Source organism: Rhinoraja longicauda, unplaced genomic scaffold (genome assembly GCF_053455715.1).
Source record: "Rhinoraja longicauda isolate Sanriku21f unplaced genomic scaffold, sRhiLon1.1 Scf000071, whole genome shotgun sequence".
NCBI lineage: Eukaryota > Metazoa > Chordata > Chondrichthyes > Rajiformes > Arhynchobatidae > Rhinoraja > Rhinoraja longicauda.
This window is the reverse complement of record NW_027601289.1, coordinates 477,722-483,272: the sequence shown is the minus strand read 5'-3', so window position 1 is coordinate 483,272 and position 5,551 is coordinate 477,722. Positions and strand designations below refer to the sequence as shown.

The 5,551-nt window shown below is 45.7% G+C and overlaps 1 non-coding gene across 1 annotated transcript; it reads right to left on the bottom strand.

The window, feature by feature from the left end:
* Positions 1-1,209: 1,209 nt before the first annotated feature.
* Positions 1,210-1,370, bottom strand: LOC144589751 (U1 spliceosomal RNA). Its single transcript, XR_013545961.1, has one exon. It is a non-coding gene; the product is annotated as a U1 spliceosomal RNA (small nuclear RNA).
* Between the last annotated feature and the right edge of the window lie 4,181 nt (positions 1,371-5,551).

Here is a 5,551-nt window from a genome sequence, read left to right as displayed (position 1 = left end):
CAATAATATCTGGAAATCTTTATTCCAGTTGGGGTGAATGTTGAACAAATTTGGTGAGAATATTTATCTTGTCTCCTGGCATCGGGAGCAGCCCCTGCCATTATTATGCCAATCTCAAATCCTCCATTATCCTGTTGATTCAAATAGGATTCAAGCCATAGAGGCTCAGTGCATGGATGAGCACTTTGCAATTGACTTGGAAAGTGCACAAGACTGCAGCCAACCACTTTGACCCTGCTTGTATGCACAGTAACACCACGTTTACAATAACCAACATAGCCAGTGACTGGGACTTGTCACAAGGTCCAAAACTCCCATACTATTTCACCCGTGATTCAGTATGCTGCGATTGGTAAAGTCAATTTACACAGCAACTGGATTAATGACCAGTTAATCTGCTTTTTGACAGGGTGTTTCCAGGGAAGCATCTAAGCCAAGACTGCAGGAGTACTACCCATTTCCCCTCTGTCCAATGCTATGGCATCTTTAAATTAGTGGAAGGGGTGCTCTTCCCAACATGGTGTCTCTTGGCAATTCAACACTCCCCTAGAGCTGAGCTGGGGGAATGTTCAAACAGAGTACTCCAACAGCATCTGCCAAACCTACAAGCTAGTGAGGACGAAGACAACAGGTGCATGGCAACATGCAGATCCTCTGTAAGTCACACACCATCCTGTCTTGGAAATATATCATCCAATGGATCTAAATCTTCGTACTCCTCACTCAACAGCATTATGAGAGCACCATCTCGGGGGCAATTATGGCCAGGCAATAAATTGTGACCTTCCCAGCGATCTCCAGATCCCATAGTCAAACTTTGTTCTAGATTTTTGCTGCTTTGCATGACAATAAGATCAATTCCATTGTCTTTCAGTGCTCAACTCACCAAGATAAGCTTTGCTTAGTTTAGAGATACAGCATGAAAACAGGCTCTTCGCCCCCCCCCCCCACCCCCCACCCCTCCGAGTCCACGCCGACCAACAATCGGCTAGTTCTATCCTACACATTCGGGACAATTTACAGAAACCAACTAACCCACAAACCTGCACGTCTTTGGAATGTGGGAGGAAACTGGAGCACCCGGAGAAAACCCACGCGGCCACAGGGAGAATGTACAAATCCCATACAGACAGCACCCGTCGTCAGGATCGAACCCGAGTTTCTGGCACCGTAAGGCAGCAACTCTACTGCTGCACCACCATGCTGCTCTATTCCACGAACGCAGTCCCCCGCTACCACAAACTTTGCAGTCACGTATCCCGCATTAGAGGACATCACAGGTGTCAGCACACCCGCGGGGTGCAATGGGATAACCTGGTCCTGGGAGAATCGCCTTCTTGATCACGGTCTCCCCACTGCCAGGTAAGTATCTTTAACCTCATAAACCTTAACAAAGCAATCCCTGCAACCTGCAACTGTTCGATATCCATTCTCCCTGAACTCAGTATTATACACTGGTTCACTGCCTCTTGCTTCCACCGTTGATCTGCCAGTCATTACATGTGTATTGTAGCAATTTTGTCATGATCCACTCTGTCCCCTTTCAAAACATTAGACCATGAGTCCCAGTGCTGTCTCTCCCTCTCTCCTGCTCAGTGATATTTTAGATTGTTTTAGATTTTAGAGATACAGCGCGGAAACAGGCCCTTCGGCCCACCGAGTCCACGCTGCCCAGCGATCCCCGCACATTAACACTACCCTACACACACTAGGGACACTTTTTTTAAAACATTTATCCAGTCAATTAACCTACAAACCTGTACGTCTTTGGAGTGTGGGAGGAAACCGAAGATCTCGGAGAAAACCCACGCAGGTCACGGGGAGAACGTACAAACTCCGTACAGACGGCCCCCGTAGTCAGGATCGAACCTGAGTCTCCGGCGCTGCATTCGCTGTAAGGCAGCAACTCTACCGCTGCGCCACCGTGCCGCCCTATTGCTATTGTTCATTAAATACTGGATATCCTTTCATGTAACTAGACATAAGAAAAAGGTAGAGGCATGAAATTAAGGGTTAATAGTATTTTGCTCTTTTTATTTTTCATTACTCTGGAGATCTGGCGTATAACTATCACAGTTAGTGGAGGGTACAGGTGGGCAGGAAAACACACCTCATCACCCTCCATGACGATAATCCTGACTAATGTTGGCGGAGAACAAATGTCGGCTGTGAGACTGGAGAGGAATCTTTAACCTTCCTGTACAGCTGCAGGTTATTCACATCCACCTGAAAGGTATTCAGTTGCACCTCTCATCTGACAGATTGCCAACAAGCACCATATGAAATCTAGCCTGGATTTCCTTCCTTCCTCCCCCCCCCCCCCCAGACTGAGACACAGGCGACAGTGGCTCAGGTTAAGAGCATTTTCCTCTCTTTATTTCTCATCGCTAGCAATATGGAGGCAGGGGTGAGGAAAGTAGAAGGGATAAGGAATCCGACCCTGACAAGACTCAAGGAGTTCAAGCCATCTCAGAGTGGATTCCCTCTATCGTTGCGGCTGCAACCTTCGAGCTTTGCCTTCCACCTTGTCTGAGCACAGTTGGTGCGAGTGAGGTGAATGCACGGCCGATGACATGCACAAACAGACCCCCACTGCAGTGTGGCAGTCAATGTCCTTCACCAGCCTGTCAGCAACTCACATGGACTGGTAATGGACACACGGAGCAGAGAACCAGAAACATAAATCTTCACAGAACCATTTCATCAGTATCAATTATGCCCCATACACTGTTGATAAGCTGACACATTAGACTATGAACCTCCCAACAGTACAGATAATCAGATGTAGATCTTTTGCCCATTGTTTATTCGACCATTCACACAGCCAGGCATCAACTTACAAGTAAATCAGAACCAGGCCACTCTCCGGGAATCAAAATCCTTGTTTCCTTGCTGCCTTCACCTCTCAGATTGTTTAGTGTTTCTTTGTAAGCAGCAGTCCTGATGCTGCCTCCAGTAGCGTGGTTATTGATAGCCGAGTTATTCAATCGCCCTCAGGTTAATGGCCGTCTCTGCTGATATTAATGAGAGGGTGTGGGACAGGATAGGGCGTCATTAACCCAAGGTTGATGATGCTGGCATCAAATCTATTGTCCCATCATCCTTAATAACTCTCTCTGAAAGAGAGCATTCTCAATTTGAATTTGAACGTATAATATTTATATTAATCATTCATTCCTGGTTCCTGTTAAAAGGTGGTTGATGTGAAATTAAAAAAGTTGCTATGTAGTGTTTTCAACATCTCAAGGCACACCGTTGAGAAAATAAAATAAAATAGGTGGGAGGAGAGGAGCAAAAGAAATGGTGAAGCTCCATTTCTTCATCGTTGAATGGTGAGGGATGGGGAATTAGGAGGTTTTGGAAAGAGAACAAGCAGATAATGGGAAGTGTTGGAGTGGGTGGGAGTGGATAATGGGGAGAGCTGCCAGAGGTTTGGCTAAAGACTGCATCACCATTAGAGCATCAGAGGGGGAGAAAAGGATAAACAATAGACCCAATTCACTAAAAAAAGAGATCATATGTTGCCATTGGAAAAGTGCAGGCAGCCACAACAGATGTAAGAAATGTGAAGTCAGCTCCGAGGAATAGAACTCAGCCTAATGTAGACAGAATAGACAGTCCAATGTAGAAATATTGGCCTGCACAAGTTATTGCAAACCAAAACAGAAGACCTGATCACACAGAAGGTTGCTACACCATCCATTCACTTTGCAAGTAGTGCTTAAAACCAGCTCTGATACTTTGCCAAGTTATTATGGATTTGCAGGAAATGGCTTGCTGCAATTACAAAACAGTTCAGAGACAGTAAGTCCAAACATAATTCTCTGCAAGTGGTCAGTTTCAGAAGAGTTCTCAGTGGCGTGTCCCAGGCTGAGATCACCTGTTTAGAAATGCCATAATAGTCAACGTGGTGTTAGGCAGGCCCGGCCACGTGGGTCAGGAATTGCTTTGAATGTTGGATATTACTGAGAATTACATTAATTTCAGGGTCTGAAGGTTTAATCTGGAATTTGTTGCAGTGGTTTGGGTGCAGGGTGGGGAGATGACCAGCATTGGTGGAAGGGCTGGGGTTGAGAGCGAGGTGGGGGGAGGGAGTACGGGTTATTAAAGAAGATCATAAGCTCAGGAGTGCAGGCAATAATTTGGGTTGGTGGTGGTTGTGGCTGTCCAGTGCCTTGGGAAGTTGGGGGTTGGGGTGAAGCCAAGAATGAGGATGGCCCAATAAAGAGCACCTGGCAGTGTGGAAACGTCCAAAGGTGGTTATTCTCGGGGCAATGCGAGTACGGTTTTACTTCAATGTCTCAAAAAGAGCATTGTACTAAGCGTGTCACCGTGAATTTTCTTTTGTTTAACTTGGAACAAAAACTTGCATCTTTATTGGGCAGGGGGGAGCTCTATAAAATCAACCGCGTAAGAATTGCTGTATTTAGATCCATTTAGCAGGCTTTGGTTAAGTTACAGAAACTGCACCAGATGGTGCAATAACAGAGTAATTTGCAGGGCGATTCATTACAGCATTGCATCTGGGATGGACTAACAGAACACTTTGATGGAACAGTGACATTGCATGTGATCTGAAACTAAAACTAACGCAGCGTTGAATCTTTCCTCCTTGCAGTTTAGACCTATCAACGCTGAAGGAGAGGTAATATATTACTGGGTAAAAAGAGTTTGTGACTGTGAAGCAAACTGCAGTTGTTAATATCCCCTTTCACTAGCTGCCCTTCCTGAATAGCCCAGGTCATGGGTTTAGGAGGTGCTGTTGGAGTAGCCTCAGTGAATACCTGCAGTGCATTTTGTGAATAGTACAGAGTCAGAGTTATACAGCATGGAAACAGGCCCTTCGGCCCATCTTGCCCAACATGTCCCAACTACGCTTGTCCCACTTGCCTGCATTTGAGTCCTATCCGTGTACCTGTCTAATTGTTTCTTAAACGTTGCGATAGTTCCTGCCTCAACTACCCATTGCATGAAAAAGTTACCCGTCAGATTCCTATAAAATCTTTTCCCCTTCACCTTAAATCTATGTCTTCTGGTTCTCAATTCCCCTACTCTGGGCATGCGTCTACCCGATCTATTCCTCTCATGATTTTATACACCTCTGTAAGATTACCCTTCATCCTCCTGCACTCCAAGGAATAGAGACCCAGCCTGCTCAACCTCTCCCTATAATTCGGACCCTCAAGTCCTGGCAACTTCCTCACAAATCTTCGCTGTACCCTTTCCAACTGGACAACATCTTTCCTGTAACATGCTGCCCAGAACTGAACACAATATTCTAAATGCGGCCTCAACAATGTCTTATACAAATGCAACATGACCTCCCAACGTCTATGCTTGGTGTTAATATTTCCCTTTCACCAGCTGCCCTTCGCATTCTGAGTAGCTGAGATCATGGGGTTAGGAAGTGCTGCTGGAGTAGCCTCAGTGAATAGCTGCATTGCATTTTGTGAATAGTACATTAGTGCATTGATATATGCTGGTGCTGGGAAATTAAATATTTAAGGTGGTCCATTGGGTGTCAAACAAATGGTCTGTTTTGTGCCGGAAG